Source organism: Somniosus microcephalus, chromosome 18 (genome assembly GCF_052327205.1).
Source record: "Somniosus microcephalus isolate GS21.2 chromosome 18, FLI_Smic_1.0, whole genome shotgun sequence".
In the NCBI taxonomy this organism is placed as follows: Eukaryota; Metazoa; Chordata; class Chondrichthyes; order Squaliformes; family Somniosidae; genus Somniosus; species Somniosus microcephalus.
The window spans coordinates 28,269,705-28,285,815 of record NC_141004.1 but is presented as its reverse complement, the minus strand read 5'-3'; the positions used below and the strand labels follow the sequence as shown (position 1 = coordinate 28,285,815).

The following is a 16,111-nucleotide window of genomic DNA, read 5'->3' as shown; positions in this document are numbered from 1 at the left end:
GTCGTGCTTAGTCCCACATCCCCACTTTTTGTCCGTGTTATAAATCTCATTATAAAGAAACTGCTCATGAAATAACACTGGATGGCCAGCTGGTGGCGCCGTCCAAGGAGTATAAATACTCGGGCGTGGGCCCCAGCTTGCCCGGGGACATTTTGTAAGACAGGAACTAGTGAAGTACAACTAGACCTCCATGTTCTCAAACAAGTTGATTAAAGCCTTGCTTTATACTCAAACCAAGTGCGTAGTGAGTTTTATTATGTCAGTCCGTAACCCTGTAACTTCTTCATCCTCAAGTACCCGTCCAACTCCCTTTTAAAATTATTTATGGAATCAGCTTCCACCACCTTTTCAGGTAGAGCGTTCCCGATCCCGAAAACTCAGTGAAAAAATCTCTCATCTCTCCTCTAGATCTTTTTCCAATGATTTTGAATCTATGGCTTCTAGTTATTGACTCACCTGCTGGAGGGAATATTTTTTCCCTATTTACTCTATCCAAACCTCTCATCATCTTGAAAACCTCTATTAGGTCACCTCTTAGCCTTCTCTTTTCCAAGGAGAATAGTCCTAACTTTTCCAACCTCTCCTCATAAATGAAGTCCCTCATCCCTGGTAACATCCTGGTAAACCTCCTCTGCACCCTTTCTAAGGCCTTTACATCTTGCCTAACGGGAGGTGCCCAGAATTGTCCACAATACTCCAGCTGAGGCCTAACAAATGATGTATAAAGTTCTAGAATGATCTCTTTGCTTTTATATTCTATTCCTCTATTTATAAACCCAAGTAATCCATATTCTTTTTTAACCACCTTATCAACTTTCCCTGCCACCTTTAAGGATTTGTGTATATGGACACCAAGGTCTCTCTGCTCATCCACACTTTTCAAAATGTGCCATTTAGAGTATAGTGTCTTTGCAGATTAGTCCTCCCAAACTGCATCACTTCACACTTCTCCGCATTGAACTCCATTTGCCCATCCTGTCTATGTCATCCTGAAGCCTATAACTATCCTCATCATGATCTACTACTTTGCCAAGTTTCGTATCATTTGCAAACTTTATAATGCTGCTCCCTACACCCGAGTACAGGTCGTTTATAAAAATTGCAAAGAGTAATGGACCCAAAACTGACCCTTGGGGAACAGCACTGCAAACCACCTCCCAGTCTGAAAAACATCCATCCACCCCCACCCTTTGCTTCCTGTCAGAGTCAATTTTGTATCCATACCGCCATTTTCTCCTTAATTCCATGAGTACTTTGGCAAATGCCTTCCAAAAGTCCATATATAAAACATCTACTGCACTACCTTATCTGTTACCTCATCAAAGAATTCAATCAAGTTCATCAGACATGATTTACCTTTAACAAATCCATGCTGGCTTTCCTTGATTAACCCATGCCTTTCCAAATAAGATTAATTTGTCCCTGATAATGGTTTCCAATAACATCCCCACCACTGAGGTTAGGCCTGTAAATTCCTGGTTTATCATTCTCCTTTTTCTTGAATAGTGGCATAACATTAGCAACCTTTCAATCCTCTGGCACTACTCCTGTATCCAATCAGGATTGAAAGATTGTGACTAATGGCTGCTAATTCTACCTTTGCTTCTTTCAGCCACCCAGGATGCATTCCATCCAGACCACGTGACTTACTAACTTTCAGTAATGCTAATCTTTTTAGTATGTCTCCTCTATCTATTATTATCCTGTCCATAACTTCTCGCTCCTCTTTTAGTGTAACCTTCACATCATCTGCTTCCTTTATGAAGACAGATGCAAAGTACTCATTTAATACTTTTGCCATGTCCTCGACCTCTACATGAAGATTTCCCTTTGGGTCCTTAATAGGCCCAACTTTTTCCCCAGCAAACCGTTTACACTTTGGGCACTACAGGTGCAGTTTTTATTCCAAAATGACATCTGCGGCGCGTGCACACACTTCTGGTGCAGGCCGCACCGGACACCCTCTTGACTAGGGCGTTAGTACAGGCGCAGGGAGCGTGCGCCGGAAGAATGCAGATTGTGACGTCAATCAGCATGTTAATGCTGCCATTTTGGAGCTTAACGCTCCAGCTAATGCCCTTTCTTAAGCTTGCACAACAGCAGGAAGGACCCCCCACCTGCGCTATTTAAAGGGATCATCAACCACTTGCAGGTTAGTTGCTGATTGCAAACTCAGCAACAGCCAGTAGAAATCAGAGTGTTTCATTTTTTTTTTACAGTTATCTAATGTTGCTGAAGTCTACAGGGAGTGGCGTGAAGGTGCTGAAGGACTTTGTCCTGGTTTCAAGGATTCTGCACAGACCACTTGCTCCAAGACATGGAATGCTTACTACAGCACCCATTTGGAATACAGCATGACAGGGAGAATAAGCAGAGGTGACTCAGAGCAGGACAAGCTGCTAGAAGAGGAAGGAGGAGGAGGGGAGAAGGGCTCTCAGCAGGAGGCCATATCAGCTCAGGGTGTTCAGGGAGCAATACTCCTACCTGAATCTCTGAGGAAGAGTGTGTCAGATGTCTACGCTTCACCAAGGACATCCTCGCTGAAATCTGCCACCTGTTGCAGCCACAACTGGAACCTCAGAGCAGGGTGAGGACCGCATTGCCAGTGGCTGTGAAGGTCACAGTGGCCATGGACTTTTATGCTTCGGGCTCCCTCCAGGCTGGAGGAGGAGATATTTGCAACATCTCCCAGTTTGCCGTACACTGCTACATAAGAGAGGTAACTGAGACTCTGTAATCCAAAAGAGCTGAATACATTTCATTCTCTCTGGCCAGAGAACAGCAGGCGGAGCGAGCACGTGGCTTCGTGAGGGTTGCAGGCTTCCTCATGATGCAGGGTGCCATTGACTGCACGCACGTCACTTTGCGGGCACCGCATGTAAACTCCAAGATGTACCGCAGCCGCAAGGGATTCCACGCCCTCAATATCCAGCTAGTGTGTGACCATACTCAGCAAATCATGGGTGAATGCCCGGTATCCTGGCAGCAGTCAGGATGCCTTTATTCTGCGGCAGTCCGCTGTCCCATCTGCATTTGAACCACCACAACAAACCAAAGGGTGGCTTCTGAGCAACAAGAGCTATCCATTTACAACCTGGCCCATTACACCGGTGTGCAATCCACGCACACGTGGGCACCATTCATAGAGTGAAAACCATTCTGCCACACGGAATGTGATCAAGCAGACCTTTGGCATGCTGAAGCAACACTTCTGCTGCCTGGACCGCTCTGGAGGAGCCCTGCAATACTCGGCAGAGCGGATGCCAGGTTTCGTGGTGGTCTGTTTCATACTGCACAACCTCGTCATCATGAGGGCACAACCCTTGCCACCAGCTATACGGCGAGCAGCTGAGGAGCAGGAGGAAGAGGAAGAGGGAGGAGGCAACCCAGACAACCCCTTTCTGGCCAGGCTGTCCGTGACAGACTCATCCGGCTGCAGTACCAGTAAACGCAACCCGAATTCCACATTCACCAACAGTTCCACACCTCTGTCACTGACCATCACAGTGTCTGCTTTCAAATTTATAAATCAAACCATGCCATATTGCATACAAACATCAACAAATCACCCTTGTGCATTCCCTTAGTGCCGGTCTTCCATGTGCCTTTGCCTGTTCTAATGCTCCTACGAAGTGCTACCCCAGTGGCTGCAGCATGGCTGGTGGACGGCTGCTGACTTTCAGTGGGGGAGACTGCAGATGGCCTTGAAGGACGACCTCAAGCTGCTCTGGGCCTAGAAGGCCTGGCTTCAGACCATACCATCTTGGCATGGGTGGCAGCAGTCTGGGCTGGCTGACAGGCAACAGCAAGGGCACTGGCAAAGTGGCAGGGGTGGGATGACGAATGCTGCCATCCTGAGAGAGGACAACAGGTTCGTGCTCCATGAAGCCACTGCCACCCCCCGGGGCCGCATCGCAGCAATCCTGTTAACCTGTTGGGAGGACAAATTGCTGGACTGCTGCGACACTGTGCAATCAATGGTCCCGTTAAGCTGCACAGCGCTCTAGCGTTCTCGTGCGGCCAGTTCACCGGCTTCTAAATGCAAAAACTGAACATGCGCGGATTTTTGAAAGGGCCGCACAGCTCGTTAAAGGGGCCGCGCGGCCCTCCCAAAAAAATTAGACGGAACATTGCCTGCAAGCCCCTTTGAACACTGGTAACTGCAGCCATGATGGCAGCAGTCTGAGCTTGCGTGGCAGCAAGCTGACCTTGCCCGATAGAAGTCAGAGCTTCCACTGCAGCACCCAGGCGTTGAGCGGCTTCTGCTTGTGCTGCAAAGGAAGCCGAGACATCGGCCATCAGACGCTGCATCATGGTTGGATCTGCAAGTGTGCAAATGGAGTTGGCCATCACTTCCATGCTGGAAAAGATGGGTTCCAAGGTCTGCGCCAAGTTATTTCCAGACTCCTCCATGCTGCTCGACATTGCACGCAGGCTTTCTGGCAGGCCTGCCAATGCACCAAGCATTTAATTGTGCAAATCCATCAGCCTTCTTCTGTAGTCTGCCCCATCGAAGTGCTCATTTGAGTCCTCTGGAGCAGAACTTGTGTTCGTGTTCGCCCTCGGGGGAGTTGACACCTGCGCTATCATTGCCTCCTGCCCTGGCTGCAGGCCACTCGTGTCCGGCGTCTCACCACGTGCAGATCCCACCTCTAAGTTATCCTTTAAAGTATGTGGAGTGTCAGTATCTGAGCAGGTGGCTGCGAGTGTGAAATCGAGTGACGGGGCTGTGTCTTCATCATCACTGCCTCCTTCCTCTTCCACCTGTTGCTCTGCCAGCATTGGCTGGCCAGGTTGGAGTTCGTGGTTATCTGAAAAGGAGAAAGTAACAAGGGTAGGGTTGCGGTGCGAGGAGTGGGGGAAAGTAAAAGGTATATGTTTACACTATCTGCAGCTTTTAAATCAAAAGACATTGTGGGATGAGGGGGAAGTGGAATGTGAGGAGGAGGATTAGGTATGAGGATACCATCATCTTCTATGGTTTCAGCCCAGCCGCTGGCCACAGCCTCAACGATGGCCACTCCAATGATGGCGACCACGGTCTCCTCCATCGGGTTAAGATGCTGCAGATGAGCCAGTCCCTCACTGGTTAGTTCCTGCTGCCTTCAGTTATGCGCCCACTTGTCCTGCAAGAGAGAGAGAGAGAGAAGTGATTCTGTGAGCGTGGTGCAATGTGTTTGGGTGATGTGGCTGTCATGGTTGAATAGCTGGCATGTGTTTACAAGCTGGGAGATGTGTGTGAGTGTGAGGCTTGCAGCAGTGGTAAGTGAGGGTGAGGTGAAGCTATGAATGTGAGGTTCGAGTCCTGTTTGATAGAGATTGTTGGTAGAAAAGTGATGGGGGTGTGGTGCATTGAGCAGTGCGGGAGGCTAGTGGTAGAGTTGGTGGGTTATGGCATTTGAAGATGAATTCACTGACCTACCTTGGCCACTTGTGTGAGGTCATTGAACTTCCTGCAGCACTGCATCCAGGTCCTCAGGGCTTGACTTCTGGCCTTGACCACCTTGATCTCACTGCCTTCACAGAGTTTGTCTGGAGAGCCTCCAGGCCCCCAGTGGATAGAGGTCCTCTCTCGTCCTGTCCACCTCCTCCACCAAGGCCTCTAGTGCAGCATTGGAGATCTTTGGAGCACGTTCTCTCCCCTGTTGCGCCATTAGTCACTCTTTTTGCAGGTCAGAATCTTTTCCCCAGCCACTTCTAGCACATGCTGCAGCCAGAATGCACCTCCCCCTTAAGTAGTGCAAGCTAGCTATTCCCTTCAAAGGAATATGCCTAGTCTGTACCTGAACTCTCTCTTTCCTGAATGCTCAGTTATTGCTTGACCCTGCAATCGCCTTTTCCAATCTACCTGTGCTAGGTCCCTTCTTAAATCACTGAAATTAGCTCTTCCCTATTTGAACATTTTTATCTTCGATATTTTCTAGTCTCTTTCCATAATTACTTTAAACAGGGCATGGACCTGTCAGCATTGGTTGGAGGGTGAATCCCATTTGTGACTTTCTAAAGGATCTCTGTAAATACTGAATTTGGTGTTTTGTGATTTGGTTCCTGGACATGTATCTTTCTGTGCCTGTCTCCCTCTGTCTCACATAAACATACACATTTGTAAGAAATTGGAAAGGTGCCACCAAAAAACAACAGATGGTAATTAGAGCTTACAAAATTAATTAGGTCGTTCTAATGATAAACACAACACAGGTGATGATCAGGTAAGATAATTAGAACCTGTATGCTTTAAAATTGAAATAACCTTTATAATAATGAATATAATTACAATGAGGAAAGACAGTAGTGTTTCTGATTTCACAATTTAATGATGTTATTGTGAAATATGTAATTTTTAGATTTTTTAAATTTTGCTTAAACCCTTATTTTGGACATTTGAAATTTCAGTAACTGAGAAAAAAGGGTGGTGGCATGAAAATATTTTCAGAATAGATTTTGAGCAATTTGTGGGAACCCAATAGCCAGATTGCACAGGTGACAAGTTAACATAGGCAAAGCGCAATATAGTCATTTATAATGGAAAATATTGACACAGAAAGTGTGACAAAGATGTGACACCAGGACATCAAGTTTTGAAGAAAGGAAGAGCATGCAAATGTAACTTTTTTATAAGATATAAATATACACAATGTACATTTATATCTTAATAAACACATCCGTAACCTCGTAATTCAAAAAAGGTATCCACCTGAAACAGCCAGAGCAAGAACCCTCAATTGAGCAGCCAGATTATGTGAATGAGGAACTAGAAGATGTATGGACACAAATGCATTCAGTAGCTGCAAGAACCATTTGGCAGACCCTGAAACAGGACACTTTCTCCTAATCACCCTGCATATGCTTTTCATTATCAATCCTCCCTGCGTCTATCCCTTATCCTGACCAACGTGTGTTTTCCTTGCAGCCATACAAATGAAACTGTTTTCACGTACTGCAATTCCCAGTGGCAATAGGTTTTATTTCACAAAATGCTTTGTGTCTCTAAACCTAGTGCCTGCTACCTCGGCCTTTTCCCTTTCTAAAAGTCTGTGTCTCTTGTGCTGCATTATTTAATATTCTGCTGTGTCTTGGTGCAATCCGTGTGTCTGGAGCCAGTGGAGTAGCTGGCAGTCTGTGTGAGGGGCTCCTGGGATCGAGGTACTTCTCAACTTTTGTCAGCATGGCCCAAGGTAGGGCAGCTGTCGACCATGGGGTCAGCCTGGCCCTGCCTGCTTTCTGTCATGTGTGAGATCATTGGGGGGTGACATTGGAAGAGGGCAGCAGAATGGTGCAGATGTGTTGTCATCAGAAGAGACAATAACATCATCCTATGATCTGTGGGTGAGAAGACGCCATTACACCAATGATATTGCTGGAAGTCCTCATCAGTGGCTCTCTCTATTTGATTAATTCCCAAGAGATGCAAAAACCGACATTTTGGCCTCTTGCCGTGAGGTGGTGCACTGCAGATATCCTGGCGGTACCATATGCTCATAAGGGTTTCTATGCCGTGCATCAGAACCTCACATAGGTGGTTTGTAGAATTGTCTGCACTAGGTACCAGGTGAAGAAAGCTCCTAGGCACATTTTGGTGGGCGGGTTGGCAGTGGGGAGGAAAGCAATGGGCTTAGGCAGTGGGCAGGATCAGTGTGAAGCACACAAGGAGCAGGGAAGGGGGGAGAAAGCGGAGGGTGCCAAGAGCAGGGTGCAGTCACAATGGGGGGTGGGCAAATGGAAGAGGAGGTTCTGTCTGAGATTTCATCTATCCCACTGCACTATTCAAGGAAGAGCAGGGAGTTCTCCCCAGCGTCCTGGCCAATATTTATCCCTCAACCAACATCACTAAAAAAATAGATTATCTGGTCATTATCACATTGCTGTTTGTGGGAGCTTGCTGTGCGCAAATTGACTGCCGTGTTTCCGACATTACAAACAGTGACTACACTTCAAAAAGTACTTCATTGGCTGTAAAGCACTTTGGGACATCGAGGACGTGAAAGGCGCTATAGAAATGCACATTTTTCTTTATAAATTATATATGTTCAATAATTTTCTTTTACTTCATTGCCCTATTCTTCATCTCCTTCGGCCCCTTGTTGCTCTTCATTCTCTGTTGCAGCTATCCTGCCACTCTTCCTCTCCACCACCTCACCCCGCAGCACAACCCCCCCACCCCCGGTGTGCCTGCCTGGCTACTTCCCTATTCCCACTAGCACCCCCTCCCCACCCCTGCGGTGTTCCACTGCAGTAACTGCTGAGGCTCTGATCACACACGTCTACCTCCCGCAGGGCCGTTCCAACCCCGCAGGGGTCTCTGACTCAGGGTAATTCAGCCCCAACCACATAGAAACCGATCGCTAGCCTGCTGTTGACTGCCACTCACTCAAAACACCCCAGAGACGGGAAGACAGGAGTTGCATTAGGATTAACCCTGGCAGACTTTCAACCTCAACTGCTGAGAGCTTCAAAGAGGATTTGCTGCCTTGTAAAGACGATGATCAGAAATTCCCAAGCAGAAACCTATAAGACTATTCCTTTCAAAGCGGACAGGGCTACCTTCAATTTAGAGATATCTTCAACACCGTGACAATGACTAACAAATGCCATGAATCCCCCCACCCCTCCATCAACCACCTAAAACTGCTTATGAAAACTTAAATCTACTCAACAGTTTAGGAGCAGGTGTGTAGTCTTTTTCCTTACTTGTTTATCAAGCTGTCTTTGCCAAAACACACAGAGGACTGTAAGTACATAAGAGGACTGTGTAATGAGAGATTCCTCAGAGTGTTCAATATTCCTTGGGGTTTTATACATTTATCTCATTGTGCTTTATATCCTGCCCTACAAACACACTAAGGCAGTGTCCCACTGTGGAATGATGGGAGACGGGTTGACGCCTGTGATATCCCTTGCAGCAGTTCTTTCTTCTTGGCCATGCTGGTGGGGGGTGAGGAGCTCACCTACAGTCACTGACCAGTAGAAGTAGGTGGTTTAGCTACAAGACCTCTTTTTTATTTGTTTATGGGATGTGGGCGTCGCTGGTAAGGCCAGCATTTATTGCCCATCCCTAATTGCCCTTGAGAAGGAGGTGGTGATCCGCCTTCTTGAACCGCTGCAGTCCGTGTGGTGAAGCCCACAGTGCTGTTAGGGAGGGAGTTCCAGGATTTTGACCCAGCGACGATGAAGGATCGGCAATATACTTCTAAGTCAGGGTGGTGTGATTGGAGGAGAACTTGCATGCGGTGGTGTTCCCATACGTCTGCTGCCCTTGTCCTTCTAGGTGGAAGAGGTCGCGGGTTTGGGAGGTGCTGCCAAAGAAGCCTTGGCGAGTTGCTGCAGTGCACCTTGTAGATGGTACACACGGCAGCCACGGTGCGCCGGTGGTGGAGGGAGTGAATGTTTAAGGTGGTGAATGGGGTGCCAATCAAGCGGGCTGCTTTGTCCTGGATGGTGTCGAGCTTCTTGAGTGTTGTTGGAGCTGCACTCATCCAGATAAGTGGAAGAGTATTCCATATATCTACTTGTATATTATTAAAATCTTACATATGGAGCACAATTCCTGTCAGAAACCTTACTTTCTGTACCATATTTTTGCGTAATGTTTTAAAGTCAACATTTATAGGAACATAGGAACAGGAGTAGGCGATTGAGCCCCTCGAGCTTGTTCCACCATTCAATGAGATCATGGCTGATCTGTGACCTAACTCCATATACCCATATAAGAACATAAGAATTAGGAGCAGGAGTCGGCCATAAGGCCCCTCGAGCCTGCTCCGCCATTCAATAAGATCATGGCTGATCATCCGCCTCAACTCCACTTTCCCACCTGATCTCCATATCCCTTGATTCCCCGAGAGTCCAAAAATCTATCTCTTAGTACCTTTGGTTAACAAAAACTCAATCTTAGATTTAAAATTAACAATTGATCTAGCACCAATTGCCATTTGCAGAAGAGAGTTCCAAACTTCTACCACCCTTTGTGTGTAGAAGTGTTTCCTAATTTTACTTCTGAAAGATCTGGCTCTAATTTTTATACTATGCCTCCTAGTCCTAGAATCCCCAACCAGCGGAAATAGTTTATCTCTATCTACCCTATCTGTTCCCCTAAATATCTTGAAAACTTCGATCTGATCACCCCTCAACCTTCTAAATTCTAGGGAATACAACCCTAATTTGTGTAATCTCTCCTCATAACTTAACCCTTGAAGTCCGGGTATCATTCTGGTAAACCTACGCTGCACTCCCTCCAAGGCCAATATGTCCTTCCTAAGGTGTGGTGCCCAGAACTGCTCATAATATTCCAGATGTGGTTTAACCAGGGTTTTGTATAGCTGCAGCATAACTTCTACCCCCTTGTACTCTAGTCTTCTAGATATAAAGGCCGACATCCCATTAGCCTTTTTGATTATTTTCTGTACCTGTTCATGACATTTTACTGATCTATGTACCTGGACCCCCCAAGTCTCTTTGGGCCTCCACTGTTCTTAGCTTTTCACCATTTAGAAAGTACCCGGTTCTATCCTTTTTAGACCCAAAGTGGATGACCTCACATTTGCTTACATTGAAATCCATTTGCCACAGTTTTGCCCAGTCACTTAATGTATCGACATCCCTTTGTAATTTTATGCTTTCATCTACACTGCCTACAATGCCACCTATCTTTGTGTCATCGGTAAATTTGGCTATATGACTTTCTATGCCATCATCCAAGTCGTTAATAAACACTGAATAGTTGAGGCCCGAAAACAGATCCCTGCGGGACACCACTAGCCATATCCTGCCAATTTGAGTACCTACCCATTATCCCTACTCTCTGGCCGCGATTTTGCAAATGGATGCAGCTTGGGAGCGAGTCAGCTGATTTCCGGGTTCCAGTCCCACCCCCAACTGCATCCGGCCCGTCGGTCGATTGGCCTTGCTAAGCCCGCCCTGAGAGTTTGCTGGCCAATTAAGAAGCTGGTTAGATGATGTCATTTGATGATGCATCATCTGCTGGTTTTCTTAAAGGGACCATGCACAATATTTTTTTAACAGCTCATTTCTCAGTGTTTGACAGCATTGAGGTGCTTCAAACACTGACAATGACTGTTCACAGGTGAGCTCATGCACCCAAGCTCTCCAGTGACTCCCTCCTTAGGCTAGAATAGATGGCAGCTGCAGGTGAGGTAACAGAAGCAATCTGTCACTGGTGAGAGAGGTTCTCCCAATGAGGTGGGACAAGACATCCAATTCAAAACTTGTTACCTACAGAAAAGAGTAAATATATTAAAAATGATTTTCCCAACATTTTCTTACCTCTGAAACTCACCAGTGCACCAGTGGAACCTTCACACCACTTCTGCAGCTGTCATCAATGCAGAAACATTACAGATGACTCAAAACACGCCACACTTACCTGGCGTGGTGTCTGGACATTGGGGAACCCAAGGCAGAAGCAGCAAAATTGAAAAAAAAGCCTGTTAACAAGTACCAAGTACCTGTTAACAGCCAGGTAAGTGGCTATAATCCTCTTCCCACTGCTAGGTGTCGGGTCCATGCGCAAATCGGGGACCCGACACTTGGGAAGATTGATTGGAGGTGGGTTGACAGCGGGTTTCCTGCCTGCTGTCAATCTTTGCGATTTTGACAGCAGTCCCACCTCCAATCCTGCACTCGGAGTACTGGCAAAATTCTAGCCTCGGTCTCTTGTCGCTCAACCAATTTCCTAACCAGGTCAATAATTTGCCCTCAATTCCATGTGCTTCCCCCTTAGTTAACAGTCTCTTGTGTGGGACGTTATCAGATGCCTCTGGACGTCCATATAAAATAACATCCATAGACATTCCCCTGTTCACTACTTTAGTCACCTCCTCAAAAATTTCAATCAGGTTTGTTAGGCATGACCTACCTTTCACAAATCCATGCTGGCTCTCTCTGATCAACTGAAAATTTGAGGTGTTCAGTCATCCTATCCTTAATTATAGACTCCAGCAATTTCCCCGACAACAGATGTTAGGCTAACTGGTCTATAATTCCTTGGTTTCCCTCTCGCCATTCTTAAATAGCGGAGCAATATGCACAATCTTCCAATCTAAAGGAATTGTTCCTGAATCGCAAGAACGTTGAAAGGTTATAGTTCGGGCATCTGCAATGTGCTCACCTAATTCCTTTAAAACCCGGAGATGGAAACCATCTGGTCCTGGGGATATGTCACTCTTTAGTGCCATTATTTTCTTCATTACTGTTATACAGTACTTACATTAATTTTATTGAGTCCCTGTCCCCGATTCAATATTAGTTTCCTTGGGATTTCCGGCATGCTATCCTGTTCTTCTACTGTAAATGAAACCACCTATATAAAAATTTGTAATGGGCCTCACCATGAGCAGCGCAGCCCACTGCCTCCTGACCCTGCTCCAACATTTAAAATGCTTGGTCCTTTTAGATCCTGCTTCAAGCTTTGCCTCACTCATGCCCAGTTGTTTAGACCCCGCTCCCAGCACTTGTCCTCTCACTCTGGGCTCTGTTGCCCATTCTCCTGGCCCCATTTGAGGATTTTTATTAAATTGGACCATTTAGGCCCTGTTCTCTCTTGGTCACCCTCCTATCTCTGTTGCATTCACTCTTAAAATTTACAAAGCTGAGTCTCAAGCTGAAGAAGCAGCGTTTGCAGAACTGGAGCAGACGTACCTTCCAACGTTCAATGGCTTGTGCTTTTATTGCGCAAATTGGCTGCCGTGTTTCCCTACATCACAATTCAAAAGAATTTCCTTGGCTGTGAGGTGCTTAACTGATGCCCTGATGATGTGAAAGACGCTATATAAATGCAAGTTCATTCTTTCTTTAAGCCTTGCTCCTGGGGGGGTCGGGGTGGTTTGCTTAAGTTCCACTCCTGGCACTGTGTATGTTTTCTAGTGTTGCTCCCAATGTTTATTTTTAAATATAGCTTGGCTGTTTCCTTTTAACTTCTGCTTCCAGTGGGTTTTTTTTTAAAGTATAAAGTACAGCTTTGCTGTTTATTTTCAGTACTTCTCTTATGTTTATGGAGTTTTTGGGCTGTTCTTGAAGTTTCAGTTTTTAAGTACAGCTCCACTGTTTCCTTTTGAAATCCCACTCACGTGCTTCCGTTTCTTTTAGTCTCAGTCCCACTCTGCTTTCTGTTTTACTCCCATTACCGATATTTTTTTTTAATTACTACTCGCTTTTTTTAAAATATAGTCCCACTCCCAGTTTTGTCCTTTAAGGTCCATGCACCCTGAAACAGCCCACTGCTTATAAATATATATTTTTTAGCTTCCTTAACTACCTTTTCCTTCACCATTTCCATTATTGTACAGGAAACTTTGTGATATCCGGCACCGACGGGACCGAGCTGTTAGATCAAAACTGCCGGACATGTTGAAACATACGGAGATTTTCAGCTCCGTGTGAATCAACAAACCCTGTTGCTTAACAACAGCTTCAAAACAGTCGACTGCAGCTTAAAAGCGTCTCTAGCTGAAGCTGTTGCTTAGCTACAGACCTTGCAGAGCCTGACTGGGAAAAAAAAAGCAACGAGAAGTAAAAAAACTTATAGGAAACGGCTCCTGAATTTTGCCGGTAGATAGAGCTTTCTGGACTTTTAACCTCCGGATAAACCAAAGTTTCCTGTAGTTGCTCTAACTCTCTCATTCCTGCTCCAAACCTATCCCGCTAATACCTAACAACTTCACTGCTCACCGCTCACCACTGAATGGGTTCTCAAAATTTTCAACAGTTCCCGTCACTCAGCTTTCAGAATCCACTCACCACCACAACCTCTTTCCCATTCACTACCACTAACCGCTCCACAGTCACCTCCTCCTTTCAGTACAGACCCTGTGAGTCGTCCTCCTCTTAGTACAAGTTCTGTGTCCCTGCGGCCAGAACTGCTGTGATTTCCAGCAAAAAAAAAGTGTTTTTGTCTGTTTTTTGTTTTTCATACAGACCCAGCATCTGCAACATTTGACCCCTTGTGACCCCACCTCATTGTTCTTTGATGTAATGTTTTCCTGACTAACCTGTTTAGACACCATTCACACCTTTGATCGCTGTGATTCTCTCTCTGCCGAGGTGTGATAAATGGCAGTTAGAAAGATTACCTGTAATCATCTGGCATTATTCTCTGACTATATAAGCTGTGTCTTTATGCATCTCTCCACTTCACCTGACAAAGGAGCAGCGCTCCGAAAGCTTGTGATTTCAAATAAAACTGTTGAACTATAATCCGGTGTTGTGTGACTTCTTACATTTGTCCTTACTCTCAGTACAGACCCCTGTAGCTCCTCTTCTCTCAGTACAGACCCCTGGGTCAGAACCACCTGGTTCCAGACCTCATTACAGCCTTAGTCCAGAGGTGAGATGAGAGTGACTGCCCGCGACATCAAAGCAGCATTTCACCGAGTGTGCCACCAAGGAGCCCGCGTAAAACTGAAGTCAATAGGGATGAGGGGAAAAACCTCTCCAGTGGCAGGAGGCATACTTGGCACAAAGGAAGATGGTTGTGGTGGTTGGAGGTCAATCATCACAGCCCCAGGACATCACTGCAGGAGTTCCTCAGGGCAGTGTCCTAGGCCCAACCATCTTCAGCTGCTTCATCAATGACCTTCCCTCCAACATACGGTCAGAAGTGGGGCTGCTCGCTGATGGTTGTTCAGTTTAGGTCCACACACCGTGAAACATCCCACTGCTTACAAATATATTCGCAATGCCTCAGATAATGAAGCAGACCATGCCTGCATGCGGCAAGACCTAGACAACATTCAGGCTTGGACTGATAAGTAACTTGCAACAAGGAATGGGAAATAAATGTCAGCTTTGCCAATGACGCCCACATCCCAAGAAAGAAAAAAAAATTCCATTTAGAATAAACGAATTTCATATTGTTGAACACTGTTACAGAATTGGATTCAATAGGTACTTGTGGCAATGTATTCCACATCTAGTAATATTTTTTATAAAGAATTCTTCTAACCTTCCTCAGTTTTGACCACTGTAACATATAGTACACTCAAAAATAAAATTTAACAAAGAAAACCAAATGGAGGTACAGTCTACACCTGCTTCCTTGGAAGTTACATCACGACAGTACTCCGGGGCCTAGAAATTAGTCTCAGGGGGTGGTGCTAAATGGGTATTATCGGATTGACCGCCCGTTATACGCAACGCCTGATGATCAGTTCCATTGCGGCCGATCCAATACCGCCCGAGACAAATTCCTAGGCCCTTGAATTTAAAAACAAAAAAACATTCCATAGCGATATTGTTCCCAGTACTGCTTCTGTCAATCAGCTACCTCCCATGAAGTGACCCAATAGAGAAGAATCATAGCCAGAAACAATCCTTTCAAACTACTGCACAAACAGTGCTGCTTCAGGGTCTGTGGGGAGAGCAGAATGAATGACTCATTTCAAAACGTACAGGACTCCTTTTGGACTCAGCTGTGGCTCAGTTGGCAGCACACTTGCCTCAGTCAGAAGATTGTGGGTTCAAGTCCCACTCCAGGGACTTGAGCACATAAAGCTAGGCTGACACTCCAGTGCAGTGCTGCACTGTCGGAGGTGCCATCTTTTGGATGAGACGTTAAACCGAGGCCCCGTCTGCTCTCTCAGGTGGACGTAAAAGATCCCGCGGCACTATTTCGAAGAGCAGCAGGGGAGTTATCCCCGGTGTCCTGGCCATTATTTATCCCTCAATCCACGTAACAAAAACAGACTATCTGCTCATTATCACATTGTTTGTGGGAGCTTGCTGTGCAAATTGGCTGCCGCATTTCCCATATTACAACAGTGACTACACTTCAAAATTACTTCATTGGCTGTAAAGCGCTTTGAGACATCCGGTGGTCGTGAAAGGCGCTATATAAATGCAAGTCTTTCTTTTCACTGCAAGAATTTTTATATTTTATTGCTGAAAGGACTCAACGGCCTTGATATTAAACCCCCGCCCCTCCACCCCACAATGGGGGTGGGAGAGGGCCGGGTTAAGGGGTTAAAAATGATTTAAAAAGGGGAACGTGTCCCCGACCCACCGCGTACTCTCCTGTTGCCATTTTTACGGCGGTGGATTGCATGGCATCCAAGTGACGTGCCATGGAGAGGCGGGGCACTTCATTAACATATTTCAATCG

General features: G+C 46.1%; 1 protein-coding gene across 1 annotated transcript in view; it reads right to left on the bottom strand.

Annotated features, from left to right (window-relative positions):
- The window catches only part of LOC147105178 (complement receptor type 1-like), a 358,655-nt gene that overhangs the window by 319,377 nt on the left and 23,167 nt on the right, over positions 1-16,111 (bottom strand). The gene's annotated exons all lie outside the window — the stretch shown is intronic.